The following is a 21610-nucleotide window of genomic DNA, read 5'->3' on the forward strand; positions in this document are numbered from 1 at the left end:
TATATATATATATATATATATATATATATATATATATATACACAAATATATATACATACACACACACACATATATATATATCTATAGAAAAAAACAAAAACCTGTGTGTGCTTGTGACTTTTGTGGGAAAATCTAGTCCGGTGGCAAAGCCGAGGTTTAGCCTGAGGAAAGTCGCAATATTTACCCCCAGACGGCTCCTCTGATCAGGCATCGTAAGCGTTTGTATAGGCGCCTATGTAGAGGAGCTAAACTCGGTTAACTCCTTGCCTAACAGGAAAGAAATAAGTGATTTTAAAATATGCTTATTTCTTAGCGCATATAGATGTTTTAAACATTTGAAGAGCACAAACATTTTTTTAGGGCTAAGGGTAATATGTGAGCCATTGGAAAGAATGCTTTTTTAGGAGAACAGTGAGTTTAATGCAAGCTCGCCAGTGTGAAATTGCAGGGGCTGCGCATATCCATCAGAGAGATCGCTTCAGTTGATGAATTCTGCTCGAGTAAGACAGCGCCTCGGATGTGGTTGATAAATTGATTTTTGGGTTCCGATTTCGGATCGCGAATACACGCGTGCATCAAGCTTCCGATTTGGCTTGGTGAATCAGCCTCTATGGTGGAGGTTGCATAGCTGCAACAAAATGGAGGTGTGTGATATGGGCTGCCAGTGCGGTGAGTGTTCACCTCTGCTCTTTCTTTAGCAGATATATGGGTGCAGTGTTAACTGTAGTAATACCTCCATTGTAATTATGTCTAACTGTATGTGAGTTGCCTAGTTACCATGCTGACCCAATGTATTTTATAACTTTCAACTTACACACTTAGATCAAGGATATGGATCTGGAGTTCTGACTTGCTGATCTGTATACTTGTTCCAAGTCATTGAAAAAATAAAGCTAAAGACAGCAGGGCAAATGTTATTTTTAAAATACATTTTGTTTGTTCTGTATTATTCTCAATAGAGGCAGATTCAGACCAGGGCCCGAGGCCTACCCGAAATAGGGAGAAAGAGGTCCCATCAGAATGCAAAGCTTTTTGTAGCACAGTGATTTATTTAGTAAGACAGAAGGGGTCAGAAGGCCACCAGAGACTATAACATACCTAAATTTGGGGGCATATCATTGGGGCCCACCACCTGTAGGCCAGTTTAACCAGGAATCCTTTAATACAAGTAACCTATTCATCTTTTTGATCATCTGCTGCACTGGGTATTTTCTGTTAGAAATGATATATTTCAATCATTACATTGAACAATGCACTAAACAAAATTGTCCTGTTACCACAGCAACATAATAGGAAATTTAACAAACACCAGTGAAAGTAATCTGCAGAAAAGCTTCTGATTCTTTCAACACATTAAACATAAAGTTAAAATTAGAACAGGAAAAAATTAAGTCAGTTTTCAGGCATTGTATTATGGATATATTTGAAATTGGTCTCTTATACAATAAAGACAAATTCATTGGGCTGTCACTAAAAAATACTAAATGACTTAATGTGTTGGTCTGTTCTTTAGAGATCATGTTTGCAGCACAAAATTACAGATAAGTGAATTAGAACTGGAGCTGGGCTGTGCCTGGCTGCACACAGTTCACAATATAAACATTGCAAAAGTTGTTTAAGGTAAAATAGGGTATACGCCCCAAGTTATTATCCCCTCTACCTGTTCAACCTTTCTCTCCTATGAAAAAAAATAGTTCACCTTACATTTAGCACCACTTCAAATGTATTAAATTAAATTCAATTGCTCCAGATTAGGTACCAGTAATAAGAACCTTTATAGCAAGTATGCTGGTGAAGCTGGACCTATTTAAAGTTCAAATATCGAGAAGCTGATTTTCTTATTGCTGTCGATGTGTGTGGTGTTATACAAGACCTCAAAAAGAATGCTGTAGATTCCCATCAAATCTTGCAAGCGATTTCAAATTACCATGGAACTATTTGGACTCTACTGTGAAGAAAATATTCCAAGAATGGTGCAGATATCAAATGATAGGTAATTTGTCCAGGACTGGCCCACCTAACAAATTCAGAGAGAAATTAAAAGGTTGGGTGTTTGATGCTTCTTCTCAAAAACCCCCAAAATTATATTGCAAGACCCGCAGGTAACTCTTGAAACAGTTGGTGTCAATGTCCCTGCATTTACAATTAGAAAGAGATTGCACTAATAGAAACTGCACGGGAGGTGTGCCAGAAAAACTGCTACTGTCTAAAAATACCATTAGAGTAGAAGGCTGCCATAAAAGATATAAGTAAAGACCATGCAAGACAGAGATTTGTGTCCACAGTGACAGTTTAGTGCAAACCATAAATAGCATTTCAGCATGCTATTGAAACACATGGCATGTATGCAGGACAGCCGCCAGACATTTCTGGGCCCTTCCAGAGTCCCCCTTTCCAGTGTCTAAAAGTTCAAAAAAGTCTAAAAAGGATTTTTTAAACAGGACAGAAGTACCCCCCCAGTGGTGTCCCCGGCCTGTAGCACGATGAAGCACTGAAAGATATTTTTGTTAAAAAAAGCCACTATAGCCCAGCACCCAAGAGACAGATGCAGAGCTGGATTGCCCCTACAGCTGTATTTAAACAAGTATAAAAACACGATAGTTATCTGTACCCCCCTTCATTAAAAAAAAAAAATATATATATATATACCTTTCTAAGTGTATGCTTACAGCGTGATTTTTGCACCACAAACCAGGCTGTGTCACTGGGGAAATAGGGGAGCTTTTGCTTGTATCAGATTAATAGGTTAATTTCATATTAGTTCAGATTAATAGGGTTAATTTCATGACATTTATAATACTATTAGAAGCTTTAAGATAAAACGGAAATCATTTTTTCAGGCAGACCGTACTAATAAAAGTTAATATAATCTGATTTTGACATTTTGCTAAGTGTCGGATAAACACAAGAAAAAAAAATCAGTAATGAATACAGAATACTACCATCCAGTTTATGTTTGTGAAGTTAACAGCAATGACATCCTTCTGCCAATTTTCTTCTGTAGTTTTTCAGATGTACCAGCAGAGAATCAAAGCAGCATGATATGTATCATTTTATTAGAAAATTAAATAGTATTTCTACTTTATTGCATGTAGAAAAAGGGGACTTGGCTAAGACTTATATTAGCTACATCAAATTGACTTTTTTAATCAAATTATGGCAGCTATATGACTATCATTCAGTATGGTAATTTAAAGGAAAACTATTATGAGTCTGGGTCACTTGTATATTTATATTGTTTTAAATACATTTTTTAGCTCCTTGTAAACATATTACACAAGAAAAAAGGTTCCACGAGCACCATATGTGAGCTGAAAAGCAATAAATGTCCCTTTTTAATCAGTCTGGTATTGACTGAATTTCTGAATGTATCATTTGATAAAGGATTGGCGGCTACAACAAGTCCTTCAATGTGTGTACATTGTCGCTTGAGCTATTGATCTCTTTAAACAGGCTTTTTTTATTTTTACAAAGATGGAGTCAATTGATAAAAAAGTGAAAACCAGCCTTTATATGCATCTAAATCCTGATGAATTACATTTTTCTGAACATAGAACATTACTCTTCATTACTGATCTATAGTTTCTATTAGCCATGTTGTGTCTACAAGCATTTACTCCAGAAATGGCTGCATGGTATTTTCTAGAGTGGGTTTTTTGATGGTGCTCAGTGAGGACTGATATGGATGCTTGTTTCCATTGGGAGAGCATGTGACTATGTGAACAATACAGATTAACAGATGGGAGACAGGAAACAAACATTGTCACCATATTATAGAAAGATTCTAAATAAGGACCTCTGCAACAGACTAACTATAGGTATTTTTTTAAAAGCTGCAGATTTAATAGTACCATTACCATTGTAATTTTCAGAGACAATGGGCCTGATTTATTTAAGCTCTCTAAGGCTGAAGAGGATGCACTTTCATCAGTGAAGCTGGGTGATCCAGGAAACCTGGAATGGATCTGGTCCAGTATTCAAAATATTTGCTAGCAAATAGCAAATGTCTTTGAAGAAATCCATTCCAGGTTTGTTGGATCACCCAGGTTCACTGATGAAAGTGTATCCTCTTCAGCCTAAGAGAGCTTTAATAAATCAGGCCCACTGACCTTTTCCCCATCACCAGTGCCCCAAAAAGAAGGTAAAGATAACACATGGTATACTTATTGTGGAATCTGAAATCCTCCTTTATTCATTAGTACCCCCCTTACCTATTTTCACCCACGTTATATTTTAAAATTAAAAGGGCTTCACCTCCCATTTTAAAGGCATGTGGCAGGGTACTGAAGGGAAGGCCCACACCAATAAAAATACATAAATAAAACACAATGCCCAAATTTAGGGCATCTTTCTCTACCAACATGGTATTTTATAGATTTGTGTGATATCCCTTTGGTTTTGGATTATGTCCACTATGGCAGTGCCTTTTTTCAAAAGTTGTTTGCCTAATAGCCCTAAAACTAGCCAGAAGTCACTGACAAGGTTCTTTTTACTTAGACTTTATTAGGGTCTGGTGGTAAGTTTGTGTTCATTGAACATTGAGAGACATTCTACTCATCATCAAACTGAACCCAAGCTGATTTATTTAACCATACTTAGGTCTTTCCTAAGCAATCAATGATCAGAAACACAAACACCACACATGCTAAAGTAAGGAGAATAATGTTGGGGCCACTATTTACAATTAAATCTAGATTGATGGTCGTATAGGTTTTTAAAGTGTCATCTGTTTGAGTATTGTAGCCTTTTACCAATCGATTATGTTTTGCAAAAAAGGGAATTATATTGTGCATGCGTGCACTACAAATGTTGACTTGGTGTACATTTACAAGTTTGAAAAACAGTTGCACAAATACTGTCGAACATTCAAATTTATAAATACATACTTTTTTATAAGAAACAAAACAATAAAAAACTAAAACTTCCATCACACCACATAGTATCTGGGGAGGGTACTGGAAAATGACCCTCCTATAGCTGTTGAGTGAGTTCTGATATTTGGACCTATGTCCTATGTAGGACCTTTGGACCTAAGTTTTGGTATGACAATTAAAAATTTCCTGTGTATGTATTAATGTTTACCACTGTTAAACCTCAATAAAAATATTTTCCAAAAAAAAACTAAAACAATAATGCTTAGAAAAGTAGAAATGAGCAACAAAAAAAATCATCAGGAAAATAATAGGAATGGGGAAAGTGGAAGGAAAGAGCAATTAGAGGCTAAATATGGTAAACTAAAGATTAATAAGGGGTACATTTTTCATAAAAAAGGTTGTTTTACCTAGCATTGGCTACTGTATTTACACAGCAACTCCCAGCTTTTATTTAAAGCAAATTGACATGTTTTTCCAGACCACAACAAGCTATGGAAATGTAAACAGAAATACTTAAGTGTCTGTCTGTCTGTCTGTCTGTCTATTGAATATATTTTATGTAATATCAGTGTTGAAGGTTCTAAGAGGTAATACCTACTGTAAATTGTAATAACAATAATGTGTTTGTTAGTCCAAAATATCCCATGTGACATTTTCTTGGTTTTTGTATCAAATAATATAAAGCCAACAGTAGGGCTTTATTTATCAAACAGGGAATCAGACATTCCCTCAAACATTCTCAAAGATTCGGTTGGAATCTTCCAGGTCCATGTGTTTCAATGTCAGTAATTGATTTCCACAAGGGAATGTTTGAGAGAATGTCAGATTCCCTGTTTTATAAATACAGCCCTTGGACTTACATTTTATTAAAATTTATTTTACATAACAAATATGAAGTTCCTTTCCTAAACTTCATGCTTATAATAATACAATTACAATATAATTACAATAATAATTGTATTTTTTAGAATTTGATTACCTAAAAGGCATACAAGTAAATCCAATATAGTCTGTAATTCATTTTTTATACATCTGTTTCTAAATAATGATACTTTTGTTATATAAAAAAAAGAAGTTGAGTTGCCTGTAGTGTAATATTTCACCAGGGTGAGATACACCAATTTTTTATATGACATGGACAAGCTCCTAATGGCCACATATTGTTAGTGGACACAACTCTTGTTTTACTGGTAAGACTAATTAGGGATTAGACTGATTACAGATATCACAATAAAAAAATGAGTTCATGATGTGGGGTCTCATAAATGTTTATGTGTAACTAAAAAATAAATATTATTACAACGAATTAAAACATACACTACAACATGATTAATGGACTTAATCTTAGTGTATGCTTTATCTGTATCCATTCCCAGATTCTGTAGGATCATCAACACTTTGGCCCTGATTTAATAAAGTGCTCCAAGGCTGCAGAAGATACACTTTCATCAGTGAAGCTGGGTGATCCAGCAAACCTGGAATAGATTTGGTAGAGAATTAAAATTCCTAAAAAATAGCAAATCTCTTTTAGGAAATCCATTCCAGGTTTGCTGGATCACCCAGCTTCATTGATGAAAGTGTATCTTCTCCAGCCTTGGAGCGCTTTAGTAAATCAGCACTGTTCAAAGTGCTGATGATCCTACAGTTCAAGCATACACCAAGATTAATTGCATTAAAATTGTTGTAGTGTATGTTTTATTTTGTTGTAATAATTTATGTGTCTATATTACATTAAGGTACTTACATGGGATTAGTCTCAGTCTAATCTTCTGTACCCTGGGTTGTAAATATATATATATATATATATATATATATATAATTATTTTTTGCTCAAGAGATTGCTTTTTTTATCTTACCAAGACAGTTATGGTGTTTATTCACTAAGCAGCATAGTGTTGGATAGGTGGGAGGATCGGTGGAACTCTTCACAGAAAAAAAACAGCGTGAATAATGACTTCATTTATATACTCAAGTAAAAAACAAATTTCAGTTTACATTGAATACCCACTCATGTGAATACCCACTCATGTGCAGATGAAACAAGTAAATAGAAGTTGCTTTGTAGATTATTAAATAATTGTGTGAAGAGTCTTAATCCTTTTAGTATTTCATACTCTATAATCAGGATTGAGCAGAAATAATTTTAAATAAACCAATAAGTGCAGTATATAAATAGTAATATCATGTATAATACATGAGAAAACCTTTATTCATAAATACTTGCTGCTATAGCACTAAACCTCAATGTAATTTTTCTAACATGATTCCCTGTAGTATTTTCAATACAATATTTTGATCATTTCTATTTCAAAAAAACTTTGCATGGGCTTTTTTCAATAGCTTACACATAATTTTAATTATCAAATCAGTTGTAGAATTTGTATTTTTCTAAAAAAAAAAAAATATAAAGTTTGCAAAACAATACAAAGAAAATAAAACAAAATAAGTTGGTAATAAGGAGAAGTGATCTGGGTACGTATAGCACAGCTGGACAATGATTCACACACAATGTATTTTTAGGGTTGATAGATCTTATTTTTATTATCTGTACTTGCATGTTTGTACGACTTAGAGTCATTTCAGGCCCAATATTCACCTTTTGCGCTGTCCACCTAAAAGGTTCTTTGTGTACCTGCATGTCCTTCCTCCTCTCCCCGCATGTGCCAGGTCTGGGTAAAACATTGGCTCCTGACTGTGTGTATGTATTATTATTTATAAATGTATATAGAGCATGAAATTATATATATATATATATATATATATATATACACACACACACACACACGAGAGAGTGCTGAGAAGTTCCTGGCTTTGCCTAGAAAGAAGAGAGCCAGAGTTATGAAATAACACATTCATTCAACATATTCCCCCCTGAGACTGATGCACTTGGTAAAACGTAGTTGCAGCTTTTCTAGACTGTTCAAATAAAAGTCCTTTGGTTGGGCCACAAATCAGTTCTCAGCAGCATCTTTGACGTCAGAAATGTCCGCAAAACATTGCCCCTTCAGATGTTACTTCGAATTCGGAAACAGATATTAGTCCGAAGTGGCCAGGTCAGGTGAGTAGGGGGGAGGGTGGACCAATTGGAAACCCAGGGTATTGGACGTGTGCACAGTTGCATTGTCCTGCAAAAAAAGGATCAGTTTGGTCAACTTTCCACAGCGTTACGTCTTAATTGCCTCCTTAGCTGGTCCAGGAGGTTAGCATAATACTGTCCGGTGATACTAGAGCCCTGAGGTAGGTAGTCCACCAACAGAAAACATCCCAGAAAACGGACGCCATTACTTTTTTGGACGATTTCTGGGAACTTTTTTGGTCGCGGGGACCTGCTGTGGCGCCATTTCTTTGACTGTTCCTTGGTTTTTGGTAGTCATCTTCAACAGCGAAATGCCTGAATGCTTGAAACAAGATATCCAGGTTTTGACAGTGCTGTAGGAAGGACACTTTTCCTCAGTGTTTGTGAAACAAAAAATTCATGACGGTCTGTAACTCCAAGGACATGAAACTTGCTTGTGCCTCTGCCATCACAGATTCTCAATAAAAGAAAAAACAATTTTAAGAATTGTAAAGACCTGATATTTGCACAATTACATACTAAGATATTAATATTAAACAGGATTTATAAAGCGCCAACATATTACGCAGTGCTGTACATTAAAAAGGGGTTGCAAATGACAAATACAGACAGTGATACAGGAGGAGAAGACCCTGTCCTGAAGAGCTTACAATCTAGTAGGTGGGGGAATTTACACACAATAGGATGGGAGATATGTAGTGGTGGGAAGTAGTGATGGTTTCAAAAGACAGAGGAAGATGGGTAGGCAAGTTTGAAAAAATGGGTTTTGAGTGCTCTTTAAAATGAGCAGAAAGTAGAAGAGCTGAATAGGACGAGGAAGACCATTCCAGAGAGTTGGGGCAGCTCTAGAAAAGTCTTGTATCCGTGCGTGTGATGAGGTTATGAGTGAATAGTCATTATTAGGTCATTAAAGGAGCGGAGAGAGCGGCTGGGGGAGTATTTTTTTACCAGGTCAGAAATGTAAGTGGGATAAGAACGGCAAAGCACAGGACCTTGAATTGATTCTGATGTGAAATGGAAGCCAGTGTATATTAGGCTGTCATATGTAGAGATGAGCTAATTGAAGCTGACTAAGTGGAATTCGATCCGAATTTCAGAAAAAAATTTGATTCTCAATGAATCCGAATTTCCTCACGATTCGTGGTAATGAATCACAATTTTTTCTAAAATGGCGGCTACACGTGTGAGGACATGGGGCAAGGAACTCTGGGAAGGCGGGATGCCATGCATGCAGACAATCAGCAGCCAGCCTGCCCTGTGATGTCACAGCCCTAAAAAAGGCCTCAGCCATCTTGGATTAAGACATTTTACAGCGTTCTGAGTGCAGGGAAAGATGTGTGCAGGCACTAGGGAGAGTCAAAAACTCAAAAAACGATTTATAAGTGCAGGGAAAGGATAGGGAGGAATCTTTTCACAGCATCTTAGTGCATGGAGAGAAGTCAGAAGGCGCTAGGGACAGTGCTTGAAAAGCGATTTACAAGTGCAGGGAAAGATTATTTGGGGATCCAAATAGCCATTAAACAGCTCTGTCATTCCAGCAATTTATATATCTAGAAAAATATATATGCAGTTCCCTGTTGCAGTTATTTGTGGTGAAAGCGTTTAGTGGCCTATTTCAGTACAAAAAGAAAAATATATTCTCAGTTCACTTCTGCAGTTATTTGTGGTGAAAGCGTTTAGTGGCCTATTTCAGTACAAAAAGAAAAATATATTCTCAGTTCACTTCTGCAGTTATATGTGGTGAAAGCAGGCCATGCACAGAGGAGTGGCAGAAGCCTAAATGTTTGTTTGGTTAACTCGGTCATCCACTTCATCCCAAGTGACATCAGACACCCCCAGCCAACAGTCGGTGGGTTCGTCAGACACAAACCTTAGTTGGCATGGCCCGGGAGTAGACCCTGTGCCCTCACCTGTCCTCAACTTGCCTCTGTCCTTTACTGTTCCCTCAGCCACAGAAGTATTGTATACTGTGGGCTCAGCTACACTATACAGCGAGGACGAGCTAGTAGAGAACAGTCAGCAGCTACTGCCCAGCCAAGATCTGGAGGAGACATCCGCCGCTTCCTCCGCTAGGCAGACAAGTAGTGAGGAGCAGAGTGGCGTGGGAGGTGGTGTTGCGAGCGGTCAGGCTCCTGACCCAGAGACCGTTGAGGAGGACATCAGTGACGTGCATACACTATTTGATGATGATGAAGCTGATCGCACTTGGGAGCCGGGTGAAGAAGGGGCTTCATCATCATCAGGAGAAAAGGGGGGCAGCTTGCTCGTGAGACAGCGGCTGAGCCAGCAAGGTGGTAGCATGGCTGGTAGTCAGCAGGGTGACAGTAGTGGGAAGGTCGGGAGCCAAACGTGCCCGGGGTAGACCACATGCTTCGCAGCAGCCTACCTGCCCGGGAAGTAGTGGTGCAGGGGTTCATAGAGACAGCAGCGGTAGCAGTCAGTCAGTGTAAAGTGTTGGGGGGAAACTCACCTACTCAGAGGCGTGGCAGTTTTTTGTTAAGGAGGTTACCATGGCCATATGTGGAATATGTGGGCAGAAGGTGAAGCGCAGCCGGGGTGCCAATGTTGGCACCACGGATCTGTGTCAACATCTGCAGTATCACCATAAAGTGGCCTGGGAGAACTGTGGCCCTGATGCGGTGGTTCAGCCTGCCGCAGCAACCACTGCATCACCCAGTGGCATGCACCGGCTTTCAGGCAGTCAAGGCTCCACCACCTCAGCCAAAGGGAGCTGTATGTCATTTCCATCTTCTGCTGGTCCAGATGCTCCTGCTCGTCCTACTCCTCGTCAGTCATTCCGTCAGCAATTGATCACCAAAGCGATTGCCAAGAGACAACAGTATGTGTGCACTCATCCAACAGCGCAGAAGCTAAATGTGCTCCTGTCCAGGTTGCTGGTGCTGCAGTCCCTCCCTTTCCAAGTGGTGGACTCTGCACCTGTCAGAGAACTGATGGCTTGTGCCGAGCCGAGGTGGAGAGTCCCAAGCCGTCATATCTTTGAGAAAAAGGCAGCACAAATATGTAGAACAGAAGGTGGGCCAGTCCCTGAGCCTGTCGGTGTCTGCCAAAGTGCACGGCAGTGCTGACGTGTGAAGCTGTAACTACGGTCAGGGACAATACATGTCCTTTACGGCCCACTGGGTGAATGTGATTCCTGCACAGCCACACCAGCAACTTGGCCAGGTGACACCGCTTCTGCCTCCACGTTCTCACACCGCTGGTCCTGCGACAACGTCCGCCTCTGCCTCCTCATCCTCCACTGTGTTCTCAGCCTCCACTGCAGGGACAATTCACAGTGCCCCTCCAGCATACACGGTAGTGTCACACTGTTCTGCACCTGGTTTGCCTGGGGGAACGGAGTCACACGAGAGGAACTGCTGCGTGTGATTCATCAAGAGATCGAATCATGGCTTTCTCCGTGACAGCTCAAAGTCGGAACCATGGTGACCGACAACGGGAAGAACATTGTGTCTGCGCTGCGTCAAGGAAGGCTGAGCCATGCACCCTGCATGGCACATGTCTTCAATCTGGTTGTCAAGCGGTTCCTGAAGTCTTCCACCCATCTGCAAGACATCATAAAAATGGCCAGGAAATTTTGCATGCACTTCAGCCACTCTTCCACCGCAAAGCACACCCTCTTTGAGCTGCAGCGGCAGAACGGCATCCCCCAACATAGGCTGATATGCGACGTATCCACCCATTGGAATTCCACCCTCCATATGTTGGACCGACTATACGAACAGAGAAAGGCCATCAACGAATTCTTGATGATCCAAGCGGATAGGAGTACTCCCATGTGTAACTTTGATGTCAGCCAGTGGCAACTCATGCGTGACACCTGCTGTTTGCTCAGGCCCTTTGAGGAGACCACGTTATTTGTTAGTCGCCAGGACTATGGATGAACAACGTCATTCCACTGCTTCATGTCCTGGAACAGATGCTGGTAAATCTGGCTGGTCAGGGGACTGGAGACATGGCGCCTAGATCTCACGGCCACATGGGCCCTGTAGTGACTGAACTGGAGGAGGAGGAAGAGGGGGACATTGGAGCAAAGGCAATGTATAGCGAAATGGGTGGTTTTTCTATGCAGGTGACAGGAGAGGAGGAGCAGGAGCAGCCAGAGGAGCAAGTGGGGGATGAGGAAGAGGAGGCAGAGGACCCAGACACACCGTGGCAGTATACAGTGGAGATGGAAGCAGGGAGTCCCTCCGAGTCGCTTGCAGAAATGGCCCGCTGCATGCTCACTTGCTTGCGCAGTGACAGCCAAATTGTCAACATTCGGGAGAGGGATGACTTCTGGCTCTCCACCTTGTTGGACCCTAGCTACCGGTCCAAAATGGGGGCCTTTTTTTTATACCCGCTGAGAAGGAGGACAAACTGAACTACTACAGAGACATTCTATGTAGTCAGTTGGCCGCTGCCTATCTACGCCATCGTCCTTCCTCTCACAGGTCTGACTGGGGGGGCCCTCTGCACTCACGTTCCACTGCCATGGTTGCTGGGGAGGGGTGGGATGGCAGGAGCAGTACCAGCTCGATCAGCAGCAGCCTGAGTTTAGAGTCGCTGATGAGCAGCTTTCTTCACCTGCATAGTGACGAAACTACTGACCAGCAGCTAGATATAGAGCAGATCCTGAACCAGCATGTGGTGGCATACTTGGAGTGCATCCTGCCTGCCATCATTGAAGATCCGCTGAACTACTGGGCAGCCAAACTGGATTTGTGGCCGCAACTGGCCGAGTTTGCCCTGGAAAAGCTGTCCTGCCCGGCCAGTAGTGTGGCATCAGAGCGAGTGTTTAGTGCGGCAGGAGCCTTAGTTACCCCAAGAAGAACTCGCCTGTCCACCCAAAATGTGGAGAGACTGACCTTTGTCAAGATGAATCAGGGGTGGATCAGCCAGGGTTTCCACCCACCAATGCCTGATGCATCTGATTAGATGATCCATGCCGCCTGACCCAAACCTGCCTCAGCTACTACTCTGATGCTGCCACCCGCCTGATGCCACACATCAGGTGCCAAGTGCTCCTTCTTTCACCCACCTTTGTCAGCGGGTACTGGTATTTCCACCCACTGCCCCACTCTGTCACCTTTGCCACTCTGTGGTCTCCTGATTCTGCTGCTGCCATCTCCACATTATGTCACCTTGCCACTCTGTGGTCTCCTGATGCTGCCGCCACTTCCACACTATGTCATTGTGTCACTCTGTGGTCTCCTGATGCTGCCACCACCTCCACACTATGTCATTGTGCAACTCTGTGGACTCCTAATGCTGCCGCCACCTCTGGACTCTGTCATTGTGCCACTCTGTGGCCAGTTGTCCCTGTGGTAAATTTTCTGACACCTCCTGCTCCTAACCCAAAAGTAGCAAGGATCAAGAGGCCCCACTTTCACGGTCTGTATTCATACTGAAAATCCTGATGCTGCTGCCACCTCCAGACTCTGTCATTGTGCCACTCTGTGGTCTCCGTCTGATGCTGCTGCTGCCCCCACCTCCAGACTCTGTCATTGTGCCACTCTGTAGTCTCCCAATGCTGCTGCCACCTCCAGACTCTGTCATTGTGCCACTCTGTGGTCTCCACCTGATGTTGCTCCTGCCGCCACCTCCAGACTCTGTCCATGTGCCACTCTGTAGCCTCCTGATGCTATCGCCAACTCCACACTCTGTCATTGTGCCACTCTGTGGCTTCTTCATGCTGCTGCTACCTCCACACTCGGTCATTGTGCCACTCTGTAGCCTCCTGATTCTGCTGCCACCTTCAAACTCTGTCATTGTGCCACTCAGTCACAACCTGTAAGGCTGAGTTCATACGTAGTTATTTGGTCAGTTTTGGCCCCGCGACTGCCCAAAAAAGTGAAGTGTGCAGTGGTTCTAATAGTGACGCCTGTCATCTACATGTCATACTGACTCACAGTATTATTTCACTATCACAGCAGACTCCCTATGCGTGTTACTGCAAGGCACAGTGTTCTACACCACTATCAAGGCTCTCTGCAGCCCGGAAATAGCTGTTTTTTAACGCTATTTGCCGAAAAAAAAAATTTGCATTGAAGCAAATCTTTTCGGAAAGTTCGGCAAACAGGCTGAATCAAATTTCGCTCATCTCTAGTCATATGCCCCCACACACATTTTTCTATCCATCTGGAAGGGGGCAAAGCCAGGAACTTTTCAGTACCCCCTCGTGTATATATACGTACATATATATATATATATATATACATATATCTCAAGTGTCTGGCTACAATAAATATCCTAATATGTTTTATAATTTAAAGATAGCTACATAGTTATGAAAAAAAATACCTACATCATCAATTTGATTATTGTACAGTGTTTATAAATAAAGCATTGATAAAAAGCGTATACTTTTTCTAGCCATTAACTTATAGAGTAGGTACTATAGCTATGAAATCAAAAAAACACTCAGTTGCTTGTTTTTGTGCTAGGCTGGCACTCTATAAAGCACCCTGTAATTTCTAACAACCTACACTGACGTTCTTGCAAGTTTTTAAAGTCAAGCCCAGCATTATTTAGCATTACTTGCTGGTACACTAATGGAAAACAAGGAAGGTTAAAGAAGCTGGTTACATGTTAAAAATACACCACTTGTAGAAACTAGAACTTGAAAAGCATTGGAAAAAAAAATCCACTCCATACTATATAGATTGAAAGAAAAAGTATATATTTCCAGGAAAACTCAGATTTTGATAAAGGGTTGACTTAACAGCTACATAAGCTTTTTTGTTGTTTATTGTTATAAAAGGATTTTCTGTCTTAATCTACTGATTGTAGTAATTTTTTTTTTAACTGCCAAAAAATTTAAATTTTGCTTCCATAAAGCTATGCTCTGTGCAGATGGGGTTCTTTGGTGATTATTCTAAGCAGACCCCCTAGCACTAACTTTAAAAAAGCATGTGGCGTAACTCATCACAGCATCTACAAAACAAAAGCAGGTAAAATCTGCAGCTGCATTTTTTCATTGCAAATAATTGAATTAGAGGAACCATTTCTAACCCCGAAAACTGGAATTTGGCTTTAATTTTATTTTATTTAGCATACAATATTAATTTCCTTCCCCCAGACAGAATTGCCACAGCCCATTATAAAGATGTATGCAAATTATTAAGCAAGCATCCCATTCAAGATGGTATAGTTCCCAGATAATATATTTCATTTCAAAACCAAGGCACTAATAGCCTGATACACTAATTACAATGGTCTAATGTGTGAAAAAATGGCAATTGTGGGCTAAAATTGCTTATTAAAACTACAAATCATAACAAAATGTGAAAAATAACCACAAAATAAGCATTTTAATAATGCTGAAATGGTGTAATTGCTTGCAGCATGCCAATTTGCAGCAACATAAATATGGAGATTTGTAATATTATTCTTGTTTGCCATTGGGAAAAATAGGCCCAGGACAGTGTATTTGGAACAGGGATTAAACATTTCATGATTGCTGTAAATACAATTCTAGAGACCTGTATGTGTGAATACATTTCACTCATAAGCATTGGTGTAAAGTAACTTCTGGTAATCAGACACTTGCTTCCTCGTGCCTGCCCATGCTAAACCATTGTCAGTGGAATGTCTGATTTGTTGCAGTGGCTTACTACTCCTTGCTGGTTTTGTAACTTAACTACTTGACCCAGCCAACTCCTCATATTTCAAACTGGGGTTTTCTATCCAGTGTCTTAGAAATCTTATGAATTTACTAGTTGGCTTACCAAAGGATTGGAAATCTCATATACTGTGTGTCAATGTGACCTTAAGCAAACATTCACTGATGGTAAATCAATTACTGTCATTTAAAACACATGCAATCTCTCATCAAACGGACTCCATCTTCTTTCCACTTACAGCTTGTGGCTGTGCATGCTTTTTTACATTCCAGGAAAGCCTCCTCTGCTCATGCCTGATATCAGGATCAGCCTGCAGCCTCCTTGTATATGTGGAATATATATGTATATATGTGACCTTTGTATGCCAGGAGGCTGTGCCTTCCCCCTTCAGTCTAGACAGCCATGGCAGTAAGGATGGAAAGGGAGGGGTCATTCCCAAACATTTATTTCACTCTTTAAAGGGGTTATCCACCCTTTTATATAATGTAAAAAAATGTGGTGATAAGTCCACTTAAGGGGCAGGTGCCTCCATGTAAAAAAGGGGCATACAAGGTTAACCTGGGATATCTGTGGCCCATGAGAGAAAGGAAGAAGGAGGATCCACTGCACTGCAAACTATCTGTACAGGACATATGGCTATATAGGAATTATTTAACAGCTGCAGCGTGTTCTAAATACATGTGTAAAGAAAGTTCATTCCAAGGATGTCCATCAAGTGCTTTCATTTGGTTTTTCAGTAGAAGGATAGAATTAACATGTAACATGAATTAATAAACAACCTAAATTATATTGTTCTATATAGCAAGGTACACCAAGTGCAGGGGTCAGGAGTATACCATGTAAGATAACATACAGTAACATACAGTGTGGGGATCAGTATTATACAGTACAGTATAGCATAGCAAACCTTTGCCTCCCCCCACAGTGGACTTCCAGTGCTCAGGTGTTTGTGTGGGTGTACAGCATCTTCGTCCTTCATTTTTTACTAACTTTTTGGCGTTCTTATCAGCACTTCTTCAGCACCAGACCAGAACCCAGCATGAACCCACTATGGAGGAACTGTCCCAACACTACCAAAAACAAGCACAAAGTGCTAAATTGCCTGTGACAAAGCCTAATTGGGTAGAATTACTGGGCATGGGTAATAATGACAGTTGGTCTTGTAAAAAAAAAAAAGAGGTACCTGATAATGGCTGAATGACTTATTTAAAAGAGCATGTGCCCATAGCACATGACCATAGCACTACATTGCCTGTGCCTGAGCTTCAAGACTAAAGGGTTGTCTGTTTCCTATTTTACATTTTTCATTCTGGATTTCTCTTTTACATATTTATTTAGTAAATTTAAATTTGCATCAACATTTCATCAATTTAGATTATATGTAATAAAATTATTTGAAGCGCACAGCAGTGATGGCCACAAAGGTTTGTGGTATTAACAGATTTTGCAGGTTTTGGGCCAGTATTTAGGGGCTTATGTGAACCTGGCTTATTTCCATACAAATCTATAAGAATGAAAAGCACACTTTAAGCAGGTGGAATGCAGGTCAAAAGGAGATAAACTGCAGTTCAAATGCACCAGCACAAGCCCAAAGCTTTTTAGAGGCCTTTGAACTGATCATATGTGTTATAACCTAATTAAAAGATGTTTATTGCTTAAGATTTACCAAAAACTATGTTGTTGAAGGATTAGAATCTAATTCATTTATATCGATTCAAGTAGATCCTTACAGTGACATGCGCATTAGTAAATCTGAAGGGAAGTGGACAAACATACAGGTAAATATATGTTATCTTGGTACACTCTTTGTGTATCAAATTTTACATTGCTTTGAATATGTAATGTCATCTATATACTGCAGCTCCATTGATTAGTTTAGTGCTGTACATGTATGCTTGATGTCTGATGGACCATTTGACATGCATTTCTACTTTTTGATAGAAGATCTCCTGTGAGTATTGAATAATTAATATTAATAAAAAATGTTGGGTTCATAAAAGACATGACTGGGGAACACCCTTTGGGACAAACTATAAAAAACTGTTTATTTTCATTTTAATAAGTTATGTAAAAGATATGGAAATACTTTCCTCAGCTTTTCTTACAGTACACAGAGATTTAATTATGACATTCAGAATGTTCCTGTCTTATTAAAGGCAGTATTGTCTAAAAGAACAGCTTTTGTGTCCAGGTTAGACTTGTTATTCTGAGTTATGTTGTCTCTGCTTGCATCAACCATCTCTACGTGAATGAACTACTTTGGCATCACTGACAAGCTGTCAATGTGTTGTGGTTTTGACCAGCTGGCTCATTGCAGAAAAGCACAACTGTTTTCATGTAAAACCATAGGCAGTAATTAGGGGAACAGTTGTGTGATGTCACAACAGGTGGAAGATTGCTTTTGCAAAACAATAATTTGAAAATTATAAATTACCAAGTATAGTGCAATGCAATGTCACTTTCAAAGTAAAAATTAATCATATGTATTATTATAATATTACACTGTAAAGAATGTTTCAAAATTTGGAGTATATTGCAAGGAAAATAAAGCTCTCCTCTCATGTGTAATGTGCCAAAGGGTGGTCATTGTAATTCTGTAACTTTTCTTCCCTTAAAGTGGAATTACACAGAGATGCAAGCTGCCATTACTGGCCCAGCTCTACAATATACTTCTTGTCTGGCTGTGTTCTGATCCTCTGACTTCTGAATCACTGACCAAGTATGAGTATACAGCTCAGGTTTTTATCTTTATGCCATACAACCTATCACACATTTATCGGCATGCTTGTTTTAGACGTGTGACTGCAACTACTAACAGCACAAGTTCACATTTACATGCAAACAATTAGTATTCTGTAGAATGAGTTCGGCAATGGCAGCTTACATGATCTCTTAGTGGTAGAAGCACTTTAGGAATACATATTTTTGAGCAACTACTTGCCAATATATGGACAACAAAGCACAAATAAATTAGCCAGGCTACTACAGTTTAAACAGGAAAAAGTATCTAGTATTCAGTAAAAAGCTGAAGTAACAGTACTGCAGCCTCCAACCACATTAAAGTGAAACTATACTAAACAAAATAAAAATTACAAAGAGGCAGGTTCTTTATTGCAGAAGGCATATGTCCTTTCTGATATAAAACAAACTTACCTGCCTGCCTGTTCACAATTTTCTTTATATTGTACACAAGCAGACCTTAGTGATGTTATTTAACAGGTGTCACCCACCTGTTGTCCATGCTATTTGTTACCATTGCTACCTATCCACAGCTCTGATATTAGGCTTACACACCATGTACCCTGAATTGTAAATTGTATGAACAATAACATCAAGTAAGAAATCAAAAGTTTAAAAAAAAGCCTTTTAGCACCTTTTTTTTAGAGAACTTGTTCAGAACATGTTCATGAAGAAGAATTCTACACCAGAAGCCATGGTTTTTGCTCAGTAGAAGCCTTCAAAACCAGCTGTTTTCGAAGTACTGCCAAGCCACCACTTAGAGCTGGACTGATTACTTCTGTAATGTAGCCCAGAAAATGCACTCAGCTGAGCATAACAACAGGGATTTCTTGCTAGGCTGCATCATATTGAAGAAAACAGAGCTCCACTCTGATCAGTATTATTACTAATATTACCATTCTTCTATAGTATTGTTATTTGTGCTTAGAAGCTGGTAGAGGCTCCACATAGGGGGGAGATCTGCACCAATCGGAAGTAAAGGGGGGCATAAAAGCAGGTTTTCCAATTTCTGTATTATAAACCCTGTGTGTCCCTGCTGCAGATATTCAATCTCTATTTGTCTTGTTGACTGCTGTCACTGGGAGTAAATATTAGGGAAAATTCCAAATTTAAAACACAATTTCTCCTTTTAAACCTGAGGCTAAAAGCCCTTTAATGGATTTGGATCAATATCCAGGCTGCTACTGGACCCTTTTTTTTGGGTGATTAGCACACTGGAATGGGTGCAATGCTTATTATTAATGCATTTTGTATGTGTGAACCTATTCCCTGTCCCACTTATAAGAGTGAGATAAACTCTGAGGCGGCATACTGCAGCTGCCCCTGCACTTCCTATTTTAGCTATATTCTACGTAGTGCGGTGTACACATTCCCCAGTGGAGGTGGATAAATAGGTATGATCTGTATCGATACTGACTTGGTTTGGAGCTATTCTGGTCTCAGATTGTAAAATGAAAGTCTATGTTTGGATATCCTGTGTGTACAATATAGCAGGAGAGTACATATAAGGACCCTCCAGAGCTTAATGACAACACCAGCTTAAAATTGCTTTTATTACTTAACTAACAATTTAAATTCTAAATGTTGGCCCCTTTATATAAGTAAATATGACAGATACTGTACATCATAACTGTCCTTTTCCCATATATTCAGTGACGTACAGTATATACCTGGAGAATGAAACTCAACCATTAGTTATTTTTTTGAACCAAAAACAATCATTCTAAACCTTTATTTTTAAGAAAATCCTAATTCCAACTTGGAATTTCCAAAACAGATTTCTTAGCAGATCTGATCAAATTCAATTAGATCTAAATCAACCATGCTTGAGAGCTGTGTTTTGTGTTTCCAACGTTTATCAAATGTTTTTGTTTTTCTTCTAAACTGTATTGAAGCAAAAGTCAAATCTTTTACCTTTTTTTTTTTTTTTACCATAAAATTATTATTTTTACTGAAAAAGCAAATAAATGAACGAAGAGGAAATAACTTCAGCACATGATATTATACTGCAATAAAACATCTGGAAACTTATTATTGTGATATTTTGGATGTCTGATCTCCCTTTATAAGACCTTTGCGGAAGAAAACAAATACTTTATTTTATGCCACACTAGTATATTGGTAGTTTGCCCTATATTCTATAGAATAAAGTATTCTTTCTTTTTATTGCCAAATTGAACTATTTAAGAGCAACCATTTATCACAGCCTCTGGGATTGTGTCTTGATTAAAAATTATTGGCTATCTATCTCGCAGACTGCTGCCATCATAACCAATGTTAAACGTTTACATGAACTTTTCCTTTGGGGTAATAATAGACTTGGAACTCCATCCCAAAGATCAATAGAAATACTTAGCACAGTGTTGCTCATTGGAGTTTGATCAATATGAAACTTATAGATCATAGAAGACACTTTTACCATTATCAAGAAAAATACAAATTTTCATTCTGTCTTTGCTAAGCACCTGTGTTTGTATTTTAGTCGTGGTTGCCTTCAACAGTTTAAATTATTTGTTGGGATCTTCGGAAAAGAGCAATACATTTTCTTTGTTTTGATATTTTTTATTATTTTTTGAGTGTTACTGCAAGTTCCAGTATAAGAAGAGTGCTACTGAGGGGCTTTTATATGCAAAAGCTACTAACAAGGAAATGTAATGTTTAACCAGCTTCCAACTGTTTTTTCTGCAATGGATCCTAGGAAGTTAAACTGAGACTCTCACTAGTTCCTGTAGGCAACACGAACATTTCCTAACGTTTTTTCATACCTCAGTTCCTAAGAGCCAATAAAACGTTAAGCCCCCTCCAGGTCTAAAACAGTAAAAGATTTTATAGCTTCTATATGGAGGGGTCATTTTATGCTACCCAAGACTTTTTAACAAACATCGTTTTTACTTTAGGTCCCTGGCCTCCTATATCCTTCTCTTCCCAGCAGCAAAAATTTTCATTTCAGTATCAGATGACAGGCCTATAGAAGTCTACAGGGAATTAGTGCACAGGCACAACCAATGCTGAAAAGAATTTTGCTTCAGGGAGGCAAAGGATTAAAGATCCTGCGGCAGTGATATTAAGGTAAGTATTGATCTGTGGAAAGGAAGGGTATGCTGGTTTTTACTCATTCGAAAAGAATAATTATGTATTTCTTTCAAAAGTACAGTTATTCTTTAATGCAGATGTTTACTATTCAAGAGGAAACATATATGTGGTGGTGGAGATGAAGAGAAATGGACTGATACGTTATGAGGACATTTGCCAACTCCAGACCATGTAATATAGAGAAAACAACAGACAGAGGGATTTTT

Source organism: Pyxicephalus adspersus, chromosome 2, assembly GCF_032062135.1.
Source record: "Pyxicephalus adspersus chromosome 2, UCB_Pads_2.0, whole genome shotgun sequence".
Classification (NCBI taxonomy): Eukaryota; Metazoa; Chordata; class Amphibia; order Anura; family Pyxicephalidae; genus Pyxicephalus; species Pyxicephalus adspersus.